This window comes from Leiobunum rupestre, chromosome 3 (assembly GCF_980474605.1).
Source record: "Leiobunum rupestre chromosome 3, qqLeiRupe1.1.hap1, whole genome shotgun sequence".
Lineage (NCBI taxonomy): Eukaryota > Metazoa > Arthropoda > Arachnida > Opiliones > Sclerosomatidae > Leiobunum > Leiobunum rupestre.
The window spans coordinates 7,967,657-7,985,347 of NC_143386.1; the positions used below are offsets into that span (position 1 = coordinate 7,967,657).

General features: G+C 28.3%; 1 protein-coding gene across 1 annotated transcript in view; it reads right to left on the bottom strand.

The window, feature by feature from the left end:
- RhoGEF3 (Rho guanine nucleotide exchange factor 3) overlaps window positions 1-17,691 on the bottom strand; it is a 220,651-nt gene that overhangs the window by 137,141 nt on the left and 65,819 nt on the right. The window contains exon 2 of the mRNA XM_090167723.1: window positions 17,183-17,259. The gene's annotated coding sequence lies outside the window, so the exon portion shown is untranslated. The remainder of the gene's footprint in view (window positions 1-17,182; window positions 17,260-17,691) is intronic.

The following is a 17,691-nucleotide window of genomic DNA, read 5'->3' on the forward strand; positions in this document are numbered from 1 at the left end:
GGAATTATTGCGAGAAATCCAATAGAAATTTCGGGAAATATTGCAATAAATAAATAATTAGAAATTGTGGAAACTATTGCGATAAATAAATAGAAATTGTGGAAATTATTGAGATAAATAAATAGAGATTGTGGGAATTATTGCGAGAAATCCAATAGAAATTTCGGGAAATATTGCAATAAATAAATAATTAGAAATTGTGGAAACTATTGCGATAAATAAATAGAAATTGTGGAAATTATTGAGATAAATAAATAGAGATTGTGGGAATTATTGCGAGAAATCCAATAGAAATTTCGGGAAATATTGCAATAAATAAATAATTAGAAATTGTGGAAACTATTGCGATAAATAAATAGAAATTGTGGAAATTATTGAGATAAATAAATAGAGATTGTGGGAATTATTGCGAGAAATCCAATAGAAATTTCGGGAAATATTGCAATAAATAAATAATTAGAAATTGTGGAAACTATTGCGATAAATAAATAGAAATTGTGGAAATTATTGAGATAAATAAATAGAGATTGTGGGAATTATTGCGAGAAATCCAATAGAAATTTCGGGAAATATTGCAATAAATAAATAATTAGAAATTGTGGAAACTATTGCGATAAATAAATAGAAATTGTGGAAATTATTGAGATAAATAAATAGAGATTGTGGGAATTATTGCGAGAAATCCAATAGAAATTTCGGAAAATATTGCAATAAATAAATAATTAGAAATTGTGGAAACTATTGCGATAAATAAATAGAAATTGTGGAAATTATTGAGATAAATAAATAGAGATTGTGGGAATTATTGCGAGAAATCCAATAGAAATTTCGGAAAATATTGCAATAAATAAATAATTAGAAATTGTGGAAACTATTGCGATAAATAAATAGAAATTGTGGAAATTATTGAGATAAATAAATAGAGATTGTGGGAATTATTGTGAGAAATCCAATAGAAATTTCGGGAAATATTGCAATAAATAAATAATTAGAAATTGTGGAAACTATTGCGATAAATAAATAGAAATTGTGGAAATTATTGAGATAAATAAATAGAGATTGTGGGAATTATTGTGAGAAATCCAATAGAAATTTCGGAAAATATTGCAATAAATAAATAATTAGAAATTGTGGAAACTATTGCGATAAATAAATAGAAATTGTGGAAATTATTGAGATAAATAAATAGAGATTGTGGGAATTATTGCGAGAAATCCAATAGAAATTTCGGGAAATATTGCAATAAATAAATAATTAGAAATTGTGGAAACTATTGCGATAAATAAATAGAAATTGTGGAAATTATTGAGATAAATAAATAGAGATTGTGGGAATTATTGCGAGAAATCCAATAGAAATTTCGGAAAATATTGCAATAAATAAATAATTAGAAATTGTGGAAACTATTGCGATAAATAAATAGAAATTGTGGAAATTATTGAGATAAATAAATAGAGATTGTGGGAATTATTGCGAGAAATCCAATAGAAATTTCGGGAAATATTGCAATAAATAAATAATTAGAAATTGTGGAAACTATTGCGATAAATAAATAGAAATTGTGGAAATTATTGAGATAAATAAATAGAGATTGTGGGAATTATTGCGAGAAATCCAATAGAAATTTCGGAAAATATTGCAATAAATAAATAATTAGAAATTGTGGAAACTATTGCGATAAATAAATAGAAATTGTGGAAATTATTGAGATAAATAAATAGAGATTGTGGGAATTATTGCGAGAAATCCAATAGAAATTTCGGGAAATATTGCAATAAATAAATAATTAGAAATTGTGGAAACTATTGCGATAAATAAATAGAAATTGTGGAAATTATTGAGATAAATAAATAGAGATTGTGGGAATTATTGCGAGAAATCCAATAGAAATTTCGGGAAATATTGCAATAAATAAATAATTAGAAATTGTGGAAACTATTGCGATAAATAAATAGAAATTGTGGAAATTATTGAGATAAATAAATAGAGATTGTGGGAATTATTGCGAGAAATCCAATAGAAATTTCGGGAAATATTGCAATAAATAAATAATTAGAAATTGTGGAAACTATTGCGATAAATAAATAGAAATTGTGGAAATTATTGAGATAAATAAATAGAGATTGTGGGAATTATTGCGAGAAATCCAATAGAAATTTCGGGAAATATTGCAATAAATAAATAATTAGAAATTGTGGAAACTATTGCGATAAATAAATAGAAATTGTGGAAATTATTGAGATAAATAAATAGAGATTGTGGGAATTATTGCGAGAAATCCAATAGAAATTTCGGGAAATATTGCAATAAATAAATAATTAGAAATTGTGGAAACTATTGCGATAAATAAATAGAAATTGTGGAAATTATTGAGATAAATAAATAGAGATTGTGGGAATTATTGCGAGAAATCCAATAGAAATTTCGGGAAATATTGCAATAAATAAATAATTAGAAATTGTGGAAACTATTGCGATAAATAAATAGAAATTGTGGAAATTATTGAGATAAATAAATAGAGATTGTGGGAATTATTGCGAGAAATCCAATAGAAATTTCGGAAAATATTGCAATAAATAAATAATTAGAAATTGTGGAAACTATTGCGATAAATAAATAGAAATTGTGGAAATTATTGAGATAAATAAATAGAGATTGTGGGAATTATTGCGAGAAATCCAATAGAAATTTCGGAAAATATTGCAATAAATAAATAATTAGAAATTGTGGAAACTATTGCGATAAATAAATAGAAATTGTGGAAATTATTGAGATAAATAAATAGAGATTGTGGGAATTATTGCGAGAAATCCAATAGAAATTTCGGGAAATATTGCAATAAATAAATAATTAGAAATTGTGGAAACTATTGCGATAAATAAATAGAAATTGTGGAAATTATTGAGATAAATAAATAGAGATTGTGGGAATTATTGCGAGAAATCCAATAGAAATTTCGGGAAATATTGCAATAAATAAATAATTAGAAATTGTGGAAACTATTGCGATAAATAAATAGAAATTGTGGAAATTATTGAGATAAATAAATAGAGATTGTGGGAATTATTGCGAGAAATCCAATAGAAATTTCGGGAAATATTGCAATAAATAAATAATTAGAAATTGTGGAAACTATTGCGATAAATAAATAGAAATTGTGGAAATTATTGAGATAAATAAATAGAGATTGTGGGAATTATTGCGAGAAATCCAATAGAAATTTCGGGAAATATTGCAATAAATAAATAATTAGAAATTGTGGAAACTATTGCGATAAATAAATAGAAATTGTGGAAATTATTGAGATAAATAAATAGAGATTGTGGGAATTATTGCGAGAAATCCAATAGAAATTTCGGGAAATATTGCAATAAATAAATAATTAGAAATTGTGGAAACTATTGCGATAAATAAATAGAAATTGTGGAAATTATTGAGATAAATAAATAGAGATTGTGGGAATTATTGCGAGAAATCCAATAGAAATTTCGGAAAATATTGCAATAAATAAATAATTAGAAATTGTGGAAACTATTGCGATAAATAAATAGAAATTGTGGAAATTATTGAGATAAATAAATAGAGATTGTGGGAATTATTGCGAGAAATCCAATAGAAATTTCGGGAAATATTGCAATAAATAAATAATTAGAAATTGTGGAAACTATTGCGATAAATAAATAGAAATTGTGGAAATTATTGAGATAAATAAATAGAGATTGTGGGAATTATTGCGAGAAATCCAATAGAAATTTCGGAAAATATTGCAATAAATAAATAATTAGAAATTGTGGAAACTATTGCGATAAATAAATAGAAATTGTGGAAATTATTGAGATAAATAAATAGAGATTGTGGGAATTATTGCGAGAAATCCAATAGAAATTTCGGAAAATATTGCAATAAATAAATAATTAGAAATTGTGGAAACTATTGCGATAAATAAATAGAAATTGTGGAAATTATTGAGATAAATAAATAGAGATTGTGGGAATTATTGCGAGAAATCCAATAGAAATTTCGGAAAATATTGCAATAAATAAATAATTAGAAATTGTGGAAACTATTGCGATAAATAAATAGAAATTGTGGAAATTATTGAGATAAATAAATAGAGATTGTGGGAATTATTGCGAGAAATCCAATAGAAATTTCGGAAAATATTGCAATAAATAAATAATTAGAAATTGTGGAAACTATTGCGATAAATAAATAGAAATTGTGGAAATTATTGAGATAAATAAATAGAGATTGTGGGAATTATTGCGAGAAATCCAATAGAAATTTCGGAAAATATTGCAATAAATAAATAATTAGAAATTGTGGAAACTATTGCGATAAATAAATAGAAATTGTGGAAATTATTGAGATAAATAAATAGAGATTGTGGGAATTATTGCGAGAAATCCAATAGAAATTTCGGAAAATATTGCAATAAATAAATAATTAGAAATTGTGGAAACTATTGCGATAAATAAATAGAAATTGTGGAAATTATTGAGATAAATAAATAGAGATTGTGGGAATTATTGCGAGAAATCCAATAGAAATTTCGGAAAATATTGCAATAAATAAATAATTAGAAATTGTGGAAACTATTGCGATAAATAAATAGAAATTGTGGAAATTATTGAGATAAATAAATAGAGATTGTGGGAATTATTGCGAGAAATCCAATAGAAATTTCGGAAAATATTGCAATAAATAAATAATTAGAAATTGTGGAAACTATTGCGATAAATAAATAGAAATTGTGGAAATTATTGAGATAAATAAATAGAGATTGTGGGAATTATTGCGAGAAATCCAATAGAAATTTCGGGAAATATTGCAATAAATAAATAATTAGAAATTGTGGAAACTATTGCGATAAATAAATAGAAATTGTGGAAATTATTGAGATAAATAAATAGAGATTGTGGGAATTATTGCGAGAAATCCAATAGAAATTTCGGGAAATATTGCAATAAATAAATAATTAGAAATTGTGGAAACTATTGCGATAAATAAATAGAAATTGTGGAAATTATTGAGATAAATAAATAGAGATTGTGGGAATTATTGCGAGAAATCCAATAGAAATTTCGGAAAATATTGCAATAAATAAATAATTAGAAATTGTGGAAACTATTGCGATAAATAAATAGAAATTGTGGAAATTATTGAGATAAATAAATAGAGATTGTGGGAATTATTGCGAGAAATCCAATAGAAATTTCGGAAAATATTGCAATAAATAAATAATTAGAAATTGTGGAAACTATTGCGATAAATAAATAGAAATTGTGGAAATTATTGAGATAAATAAATAGAGATTGTGGGAATTATTGCGAGAAATCCAATAGAAATTTCGGAAAATATTGCAATAAATAAATAATTAGAAATTGTGGAAACTATTGCGATAAATAAATAGAAATTGTGGAAATTATTGAGATAAATAAATAGAGATTGTGGGAATTATTGCGAGAAATCCAATAGAAATTTCGGAAAATATTGCAATAAATAAATAATTAGAAATTGTGGAAACTATTGCGATAAATAAATAGAAATTGTGGAAATTATTGAGATAAATAAATAGAGATTGTGGGAATTATTGCGAGAAATCCAATAGAAATTTCGGGAAATATTGCAATAAATAAATAATTAGAAATTGTGGAAACTATTGCGATAAATAAATAGAAATTGTGGAAATTATTGAGATAAATAAATAGAGATTGTGGGAATTATTGCGAGAAATCCAATAGAAATTTCGGGAAATATTGCAATAAATAAATAATTAGAAATTGTGGAAACTATTGCGATAAATAAATAGAAATTGTGGAAATTATTGAGATAAATAAATAGAGATTGTGGGAATTATTGCGAGAAATCCAATAGAAATTTCGGAAAATATTGCAATAAATAAATAATTAGAAATTGTGGAAACTATTGCGATAAATAAATAGAAATTGTGGAAATTATTGAGATAAATAAATAGAGATTGTGGGAATTATTGTGAGAAATCCAATAGAAATTTCGGAAAATATTGCAATAAATAAATAAATAGAAATTGTGGAAACTATTGCGATAAATAAATAGAAATTGTGGAAATTATTGAGATAAATAAATAGAGATTGTGGGAATTATTGTGAGAAATCCAATAGAAATTTCGGAAAATATTGCAATAAATAAATAATTAGAAATTGTGGAAACTATTGCGATAAATAAATAGAAATTGTGGAAATTATTGAGATAAATAAATAGAGATTGTGGGAATTATTGCGAGAAATCCAATAGAAATTTCGGGAAATATTGCGATAAATCCAATCGAAATTGCGGAAAACATTGCGAGAAGCCCAAATTACGGAAATATCGCGAAAAATCAATAGTAATTGAGAAAGGTGGTGAAAAATCAATAGAAATTGCGAAAATATTGAGAAAAATAAAGGAAAATCACAGAAAAATGTTTTGAAAATCAGAATATATCCGATATATAATTTAAAAACTTATATTGATTTTTAACTTATATTTCCCCCAACTCTTCCTGTATTCGCCACTGTTTAAATCACGTACCGATTTGAGTAAAATGATGTGTCTGACAATTACGTCTTCGACCATACGGCAACAATGACGTCATTCAACTTTTTAACAGCACTGATCTGAAATTAGCGATCCTACGTAGTCATTTCAGATTGATCATCAAAATAAGTACAAATTGAGTTAGGCCAATAGACCAAATGATATTATAATCGAAAGCTAAGCATTTTTATATCAAGATTTGCTCCCGTAATCCCTTACGGAGATAGAGATTCTTCATCAAACGAGGTCGACTATATTAAGAAACCATCTCACTTTATCACTAGTGGAGCGGAATTAAACTTAACAGTATTTTTTTAGACGTTAAAAAATCCTCTTATATCAAAGCTACCCAAAAATACACATATATCCCTTTCCACTTTAACATAAAGCAATTTCTGCAATTTTGCATATGATAATGTATCACCCCGCAGCCCCCGACCAGCGGCGAGAAAAATTTCGCTAAATCAATTTTTCAATTCCCCCCCCCCCCTAACCCGCTGGAAGAAGAAGAATTTTTGACGTACGTGACCTAATAAAAATTCAAATTGTGATCAAAACGTCGCCATTTAAATAGCAAATAGATGGCCTATTTAAATTAAAATTTTCTTGGAAATTCCAGAGTCGTTATTTATTAATTAAGGACGGACCTTTCTCTCGGTAATTTAAGAACCCTTAATTAAGATTAAATACGGTGACGATATACGGAAAAACGTTTGGGGAAAAGTTGGGAAACCTGCTTCCCTGGGGTCGTAATTTGAGAAATTGAACACGCGATGCTGGAGAAACACTTCCATACCTTCTCGAATAATATCCAAAAATAAGCTTATTCTTCTTTTCCTCCTCGTAACAAATTGTCTCCTCTTCTACCCCACGGGTTGACGAATTCACTATTTTTTTTTTTGGTTATCTCATACAGTCATTTTCCTAAGCCTTTGCCATTTTAATTTTTTCGTATCTCTTTAAAAACCCGAATATTTAACGAATAAATATTTAAATCACGATTGTATTTATTCAGACAAAGGCCTTCGAATAACTCGAAAACAATTACACACGGCGCAACGACCGTTGAACATCTCCGAAAGCGTGCCCCGTTCAAAGCGTGTACGCGCGGATTGCGAGGAACGACAGCCTACAGCGCCGTTTCTAAATGGCGGACGCCGGCCCAACTACGAGAAACAAGGTGGACAAGGAATAAGCATCGTTTCACTTTACGGTTTTTAAGCGTATGACTTCTTATCGAACTGAACTGATAAGAAATTAAAATAAAGGTTTAAAATAAATAGTATATTAATTACTAAGCCTGATTACTTAATTACATTACCCAACCATTGTAGCTATATGCAATATGCTTAGCATCAAAAACGTAAAACAAAACGCGACCGGCAACACTGTATCATTGAAGTTTGTTAGTACGATTTACGTCCGATTTTTAGGTATTCCCAATCCTTTAAGATAATAATATAATGAAAACTAACCTAGTGTAATTCTCCATGTCATTGCTAAATTAAACCAACTTTGTAGAATCAGAAATACATGAACCGAAATTATCAGCGACTGCTTTTTTATTCTGAGGCGTTTTCCCACAGCGCTAGGGGAGGGTGACAAGGAAGCATTCAAATATTTCAACCCACCCGCGGCCAAGGTATATTTTTGAGTGCATGTCGGGTAGAGTATTATGCCATCTAGTGAGTGAAAAATGAAATAGTTCCAGTTGAACGAAGGTCAAATTATCGAACGTATTATGGTCAAAGGCTTAACAGTCTTAGTTTGTGATGTTGTAAATTATTTTGAATTTATATTACTTTTAATCAAATTACAAACCACCGATTTATCCTTCACTTTAGGCTTGTTAATTAGAAACATATTGCACTGGGTAAAAGCCTCCTTAATTGACATTTTGACGTTTTAATTGGAACTAAATTGATATCTGATATAATGGTAGCTGTAATTCTTTACACTGACTGAAAAAGGTACTTTTTAAGTATTTTTTTAATCCGTGTTTTTTTAAAGTTTCTCACGGCGGCCACCAGGGTGAGTATTCAAATCTGTACCACGGACCCGTAGAGGATTGCATTCCGCGGAGGGAGGGACTACAACCGAGTAAAGAGAGGGGGAGACGGGGAAAACGCCTTTAGTATAAGCGGGATAGGTCGCTGATAATTTCGGTTCATGTATTTCTGGTAGAATGTATAGTATGTATGTATGTATGTATGTATGTATGTATGTATATTTCTACTCAAAAAAACTTATTGGAGTATATTTGTACTCAAGGAAACTCTCTGAAATCTCATAAATTCCCGATTTATACAAAAAAAATTGAACTTCCCTGATATTTCCCCGATTTCTAAAAATTGGAATTTCCCCGATTTTAAAAATTGAAACTTCTTGGATATATATAGGTTACTTCATAGTTTATACACATACTTGAAATCAAGAAAGTCGAGATAAGTGACTTTTGAAAGAAATTCCCAATAAGAATCCGTGTTTTTTACATTTCTTCGTTTCTTCTAAGTATTTATAACTTTCTTTTGGGTACATTATTTTACTATGGTTATAATTTTAGATTTAAAACAAAAATCTGTTTTTCTCAAATAGCGGTTTTTGGACTTGCTGAACATTTGCTCCAAGGTAGCGAAATGTGACCCAGGCCAAATAGCTACTTTCAGAAGGCAGCAGGGATGGGCATTTTTGCCAAAGAGCCGCTCGCGCTCACTCTTTGAGTGACAAAATTATAGCTCCTCTCTAGTCGGCTTTTTTGAGCGGGGAAATTGTCGCTTTTTTGAGCGATCGGCATTTACGCTCTTCTCTTTTCGGCCTTTTTTGAGCTCAGCAGTGAAATTTTCGCTCCTCAGTTTACGCTCTTGAGCTCAGCAGTGAAATTTTCGCTCCTCAGTTTACGCTCTTGAGCTCAGCAGTGAAATTTTCGCTCATCAATTTACGCTCTTGAGCTCAGCAGTGAAATTTTCGCTCATCAATTTACGCTCTTGAGCTCAGCAGTGAAATTTTCGCTCATCAATTTACGCTCTTGAGCTCAGCAGTGAAATTTTCGCTCATCAATTTACGCTCTTGAGCTCAGCAGTGAAATTTTCGCTCATCAATTTACGCTCTTGAGCTCAGCAGTGAAATTTTCGCTCATCAATTTACGCTCTTGAGCTCAGCAGTGAAATTTTCGCTCATCAATTTACGCTCTTGAGCTCAGCAGTGAAATTTTCGCTCATCAATTTACGCTCTTGAGCTCAGCAGTGAAATTTTTGCTCATCAATTTACGCTCTTGAGCTCAGCAGTGAAATTTTCGCTCATCAATTTACGCTCTTGAGCTCAGCAGTGAAATTTTCGCTCATCAATTTACGCTCTTTATTGAACCGTGAAAACTGCGCTCTTCTCCGATTCTCGCTATTTCTACGGCTCAATTTCCCTCAAAATGACAAAAACCGCTCACAATGAGATGAAAGCGCCCATCACTGAAAGGCAGTCCATTTCTTCAAATAAAGCTGACGTTTCCCATTACGTAGTTTTTAAATTAGTTTTCGAGGAATGAGATCTAATTTGAGCCCGACAATAAGAATAAAAAAGAAAAGAAAAAACGCGATCTACCTAAATAGGCAAAGGCTTAAAAAAATGGATAAGCCAAAGCTTTTCAAACGGCCTTACGAGATTAGTTTTTAGCGCGGGAAAAATACTCGCAAGAAAGGAAGAAAAAATGATTTCGCCCAACGAATTCCAAAAATCTTAATTCTGTTTTTTGGCGGATAGGGTCCCAAAAAGCAACGCGTTCTAAGCCTCGGCTACTAGCGTGAAGCCAAAGGCTACTTGATAGTTAAGTCCAAGGCAAAGTCGTCTAGGATACCTTTGACGGAAATACCAAGTAAGGTTGTAAGGATGAAACGCAATAAAACGGGGAACGTATTTTCGACAAAAAAACCTATCTCCGAAAACAGAGAAAAAATTTATTCAGGACAGAGTTTTCTAAATAAGATCAGAAACAAAGGGAATCCTGGAAATCGAACTAGCGCCGCTGTCCTTGAGAATATCCAAAAATTGAAATGTAGCAAGACCCAATCTGATTTAAATATCGTATTTAAAATTCGTATCTCTAAAGGCTATCAATTTTTAAAGCGAGCATTAATTATTAAATAATATATATATTTTTTTTAAGGTTATCTGTTTGGCAGGTAACCGTTTATTTATCACTCAAAAAAAAAAATATAATATATATTATAATATAATATAATATATAATATATATAATATAATATAATATAATATAATATAATAATATATAATACAATATAATTAATAATATAGCATAATATATAATATAACATAATTCATAATATAACATAATGTATAATATAAAGTATAGAATTATTATTACAGTGATTAATAATTGGACTTACGTTTTAAAAATTTGTATTCTTCAAATTGACAAAATGTTGATAATAATTATATTATATGTATTATCATGAATTTATTTATTTATTTATTAAAATGAATAAATTCATGGTATTATATTAAAACCAATTATTATTACTAATATAATACATATATAATTATTATTATCAACATTTGGTCTATTGAAGAATACGAATTATTAATCACTATAATAATAATAACAATAACAATAACAAGAATAATAAATAATGATATTATTATTAATTAATTTCTGTATATCTGAAGAATACGAAAATTTAAAACGTAATAAATATATTTAAAGGATTGTCTCGAAAATTGGGAATAAAGTTAAAGGAAAATGTTTCGAAATGTCTTTTCCGATTAGCTTGATTAGCAAAATTCCCTAGTCACCCAAAAGCAGCCCTTCATTTACACGTATATAAAATCGTGATGTTCGTACGGGTATAAACCCTGCTTCGAAAGGGAATTTCCAATTAAATTTATACTTGTATCCAAACCTAAGTCATTAATTTTTTCGATCTTAAGCCCTAATTGAAAAGTTCGAAGCAATAAATATTTTCAGACGAAATTCTCAGAAATAATTTGGAATTTAGAGAATAATAAAAATAACTTCAAACAGGCAAATATTTGCGTTAAATTCGTCGTGTACTATTCTCCAAAATTGGAAAGTCTTGAATTTCAATATGTTTATAAGATTCTCAAGAAATAAGATTTTTTGTTATTCAGAATATATAATGCAGTGTACATTTGGTGAGTGAGTAAGCTAAGTATCCTTACTTCCCAAGTTTACCACTGACATAAAAACGTTGTACCAAAACAGATCGTCCTATGGGTACAGAAACTAGATTTATAAATCTGCAGATGCTAACATTTTCGTGTAGCCAGAGTTTCCAGAAGGTTTTCAGAATTTTGTCAAAATTTCCAACTTTATATTTTACTTTAATTAAAAGTGAATGTTTTAACAAAAACATTTTATAACAATGTTTAAAAAAAACCAGAATATTTAAGGAAATTTATAATAATCACAATATTTATCACATCAATATGGTAAAATTTCCAAGATAAATTTTAATTTCCTGACCTTCACTTGCCTTTTTAAATAAATCGTATAGCCACTTTTAATGCTGGGTTACAATGCGTGGGCGGGTGGTGGTAAGCCCTTCATGCCACGCGAGCCAACAGCTCCCTACACTCACTATTACCGTTAGCTTCAATAAGTTCTTATTAAAAGGGAAAAACGAAGTACTCGGTGGAACACCTAACTTGCAAACTCAATGCAGATTGTCCAAGATAACAATACCGAAGTTTTCTGATTTATTACAATAAACCAAATAATATTAAAGTATCATCATTTCTAAGTATATCAACAATTAGTCAAAAACTTTATGATAATTATGAGTTAACCTTTAACTAACCCAAGAGAACACAACTAAACATTATGTGTTTGAGTCGCCTTAAATTTCTTTAAGATCGTTCTAAATGAAGCCCAAATTTCCTTAACGAACCGAGACCCCCTCATAAAAGAGAGATAAAACTCAAACTACCATTTATAAATTCAGCTCCTTTCATAACTAACAATTAAGCGTGGTTAATACGAAAAGAAAAAGAGAAATTGTTACCATTAAGATCGGAAAAGTCCAAAGTGGCGTCTTCCAGATAATATCCCATCTTTGACGCGCACAACACCACCCACGCGTGTTCAAACACAAACACAACAAGCTAGGTCTTTTCGCAATTAAGTTAATTAGTATAATTAGAGGCGTAGTAAGAGAGAGACAGAAAACATGACTATCACAACCGGCCAAGTCATCAACCCAAGCCGAAATAAAAGTCAAGCAAGGAAGACCTCGAATACGATCGGTCAAAGCAATCATAAACTCATCAAATACATTTCCCGCTACCTTCGTGGTGATTAAAATACTAAGAACAGCATCCCTCGACAAAAAATTACAACCTTCAAGCAGCGTTCGATAGGGGTGAAAAATAGGGGTTTTTATCCCGTGATTGGTGGCAAGATACTACCTCGGGGGAGTCGCGAATCTTTTTCCTTTTGGACGAAAGTTGAGGGATAAATTTACTTATTTTTTTTCAACCATTTTTTTTTGAAGTGAAGAGAGGAGACTTAATTTTCTTGGTCGCGGATAAATACTCTCTTTTCGAAGAGTATTTATAAAAAAGCCGTTTAAGAGCGTTCGCTTTTATACTTGCGATAGCCATGAGCTATGGGTTTTGGTGTCTCGGATAATTAAAGTTTTAAAAACTGTTCAAAATTCTCCACTGCAGGGACGTTACTCCCACTACTAATATACGCCGTGGAACAAGTTGTCGCCTTTCAAATCATAAACTAAAAGAATATACTGGGACCGCTAGCTGCTTTTAAGTTATAAAATATAAGAAGTTAATTCGTTTCCATTGTATAAACTGTTCTTTGTGCGTTTGAAAAATCAATTTATTTGATTTAAATCTGATTTTTATGGATTTTATAACGTTGAAGGACTCTTTTTCTTAGTAAATTAAAGCGGTAATGTTAACTAAAATTTTAAATATTTGAATTAAATTTAATAACTATTTAAAAATTTAATTGTTTGTTCCGAATTGACAGCCGACTTTTGTAAATTTTCATAAATACATTGAAAATGTATGTTTATACAGAATTAGTTATTAATTTATTTATTATATAAATGGGTGATTTAAATCGACATTTTAAAAAAACTTTATTTAAATCATACAAAATGCCCGGCTAATAGTCACCAAAGATTTATAAGAATTGCAGGATATAAATTCTATAATTAAAGGACAAAAATTATCCATTCAATATGGGTGTTTTTTATGGTTAACGTATCGAAATATACACGTTGTCATATGAAAAAGGAATGATAAAAACCTAAAACAGGTCAAAGAGGAAATGAGGAAACTAAAAGCATGACATCCATATAGCGTCATCTGATTCAGTACAATATCATGAAAAACTCAAAAATAAATATATTTGTGTTTAATCTTTCTAAGTTGAATTGTAACGATAGAGATATAGAACTACATAAAAATATAGAACTATAGAAAATATTAAAAATATAATTATAGAAATAGAAAAATTTAGAAATATAGCATAAAATATATTCATATAGCGTAAAATATATTCATATAGAATAAAATATATTAATATAGAATAAAATATATTAATATAGAATAAAATATATTCATATAGAATATAATATATTCATATAGAATAAAATATATTCATATAGAATATAATATATTCATATAGAATAAAATATATTCATATAGAATAAAATATATTCATATAGAATATAATATATTCATATAGAATAAAATATATTCATATAGAATATTATATATTCATATAGAATAAAATATATTCATATAGAATAAAATATATTCATATAGAATAAAATATATTAATATAAAATATAGAAAAACAGAAAATGTAAAAAGTTTAGAAAAATAGAAATACAGAAAACTAAAAACAGATATATATAGAAAATAGAAATACATAAAACTAAAAACATAGATATATAGAAGATATATAAAAAAGTAGAAAAATTTATAGAAAAATAGAAATACAGAAAACTAAAAACATAGATATATAGTAAATAGAAATACAGAACACAAAAACATAGATATATAGTAAATAGAAATACAAAAAAACTAAAAACCGATATATATAGAAAATAGAAATACATAAAACTAAAAACATAGATATATAGAAGATATATAAAAAAGTAGAAAAATTTATAGAAAAATAGAAATACAGAAAACTAAAAACATAGATATATAGTAAATAGAAATACAGAACACAAAAACATAGATATATAGTAAATAGAAATACAAAAAAACTAAAATCCGATATATATAGAAAATAGAAATACATAAAACTAAAAACATAGATATATAGAAGATATATAAAAAAGTAGAAATATTTATAGAAAAATAGAAATACAGAAAACTAAAAACATAGATATATAGTAAATAGAAATACAGAACACTAAAAACATAGATATATAGTAAATAGAAATACAAAAAAACTAAAAACCGATATATATAGAAAATAGAAATACATAAAACTAAAAACATAGATATATAGAAGATATATAAAAAAGTAGAAAAATTTATAGAAAAATAGAAATACAGAAAACTAAAAACATAGATATATAGAAAAATACAGGAATATAGAAAAATATAAAAGTAAAGAAAAATATAGAAATACCGAAAAATATAAGAAATTATAAAAATATAGAAAAATGGAATTATAGGATCTTACAGAAGCATCTCAGAATTATAGGAAAATATAGGAATTACGTATCGCTGGGAGCCCTGCCATAAAAGACAGCCCAAGTTTAGCATCGGCGTAATACGGTAGCGATATAGGCTAATGTAAAAAATAGCGACCCGCACCGAAGGAGAATAATACAGTCTCTCATCTTTTCCCTGGGGCCATTTCAAGAAGGTTCCTCGGGTCGTTCGTCACTAAAGGGAATTAGGGAATCAAAGGAGTCTCCTAAGACGCCCTACGAGCCGCTGAGATGTAATGTCGCTCGCTGAAAGGTAACCTAGGATACTATTTTTTTTATTTATTGTCTAAGATGTCGCCGAACAGTCAGCCCGAGGGTATTCTTCACATTAGGCTAGTAATATTTGATGCTCAAAATAATCAGGGAAACAGAACCTGAGGGCTTTGGATCGTATGTACATATCACGTATATAACAACTTCACGTTGTTCGTAGAAGCTCAATTTCACAAAAGCCTAATTCACTACTTCGAAACGTAATCATTTGTTTCAAAAATATAAATTATACGACGGAGTATACAATTTTCTCGGTGAGGAACTACTGTGAATGATGTATCTGATAAACAAACTGGGTCCCTTTACGGAGTATTTTTATGGTTCAAAAAGTTAATTAACCTAATTTATATAAATTAAAATAGTTTTAAATAATAGTAATTTTTTCTTTACGAATACCGCTACTTAAATTTTTGGGGCATATTTCGTCAACCTCCAAAATATTATATTACCGTCGTCACGACACGTCTTCTATATAATTAAAAATAATATACTAATTAAATATTTCATTAAAAATTTTTTTATTTCGAGACCGAAATATTTCTAGAATTCGATTACACTAAAATAGATTATTTTAAAATGGTTTTACTCCGATAGATTTCTAGAATTCAATTCAAATTGTTAAACCCAAAATAGATTTAATTTAAACTGGTTTTACTTTGACATATTTCTAGATTTCGATTAATTCAAATTATTAAACCCAAAATTGATTAACTTAAAATGGTTTTACTTCGACATATTTCTAGAATTCGATTATTTCTAATTGTTACACTTAATATATTATTTTAAAATGGTTTCACTCCGATAGATTTCTAGAGTTCGATTAATAACAATTGTTAAATCTAAAATTAATCTAACTTCATTCGAGATAAAATTAATCTAACTTCATTCGAGATAAAATTAATCTAACTTCATTCGAGATAAAATTAATCTAACTTCATTCGAGATAAAATTAATCTAACTTAATTCGAGATAAAATTAATCTAACTTCATTCGAGATAAAATTAATCTAACTTCATTCGAGATAAAATTAATCTAACTTAATTCGAGATAAAATTAATCTAACTTCATTCGAGATAAAATTAATCTAACTTCATTCGAGATAAAATTAATCTAACTTCATTCGAGATAAAATTAATCTAACTTCATTCGAGATAAAATTAATCTAACTTCATTCGAGATAAAATTAATCTAACTTCATTCGAGATAAAATTAATCTAACTTCATTCGAGATAAAATTAATCTAACTTCATTCGAGATAAAATTAATCTAACTTCATTCGAGATAAAATTAATCTAACTTCATTCGAGATAAAATTAATCTAACTTCATTCGAGATAAAATTAATCTAACTTCATTCGAGATAAAATTAATCTAACTTCATTCGAGATAAAATTAATCTAACTTCATTCGAGATAAAATTAATCTAACTTCATTCGAGATAAAATTAATCTAACTTCATTCGAGATAAAATTAATCTAACTTCATTCGAGATAAAATTAATCTAACTTCATTCGAGATAAAATTAATCTAACTTCATTCGAGATAAAATTAATCTAATTTAATTAATTAATCCACGAAACCGGTTCTAAAACCTTTGGTCAACGCTTAAAAATACAAAATTGGAACTTACCAGATTAAGCCATAGAGAAGAATGTTTCATGGAAAACCGACAATCAGACACTCAACTCCAGTTTCTCCAACTATTATCTACAATATAAACGAAATAATAAATTATTTTAATCTATAAACCACACGTAATGAATACCTAAGAAATCACCACCGAATCATTTAACATAAATCGTAATGAAATTTCCTTAGTTATTAATAAAAATTAAATTATTTACGCAAAACATTAACAATAATGTGTAAATAATAATTATCAGAACGAAAAAATCTAAAATTCGTTGTATAATTCATAATCATACATATGCTTGATACCAAAACTATCAACCGATTTTATTACCTAATATTACAGTCATAATGAAATTATGGGTGAAGTTTGCGTATAAAATAAAATTTACGGGAGCACCCAAGAGAGATGACGCTTAAAACAAAGCTCATTGACTTGATTTCGTTACAGCTCCGTAACTCCCAATTAAGCTTGACTAATTGCGATTCTTCAGGGAGGGGGACTGACAA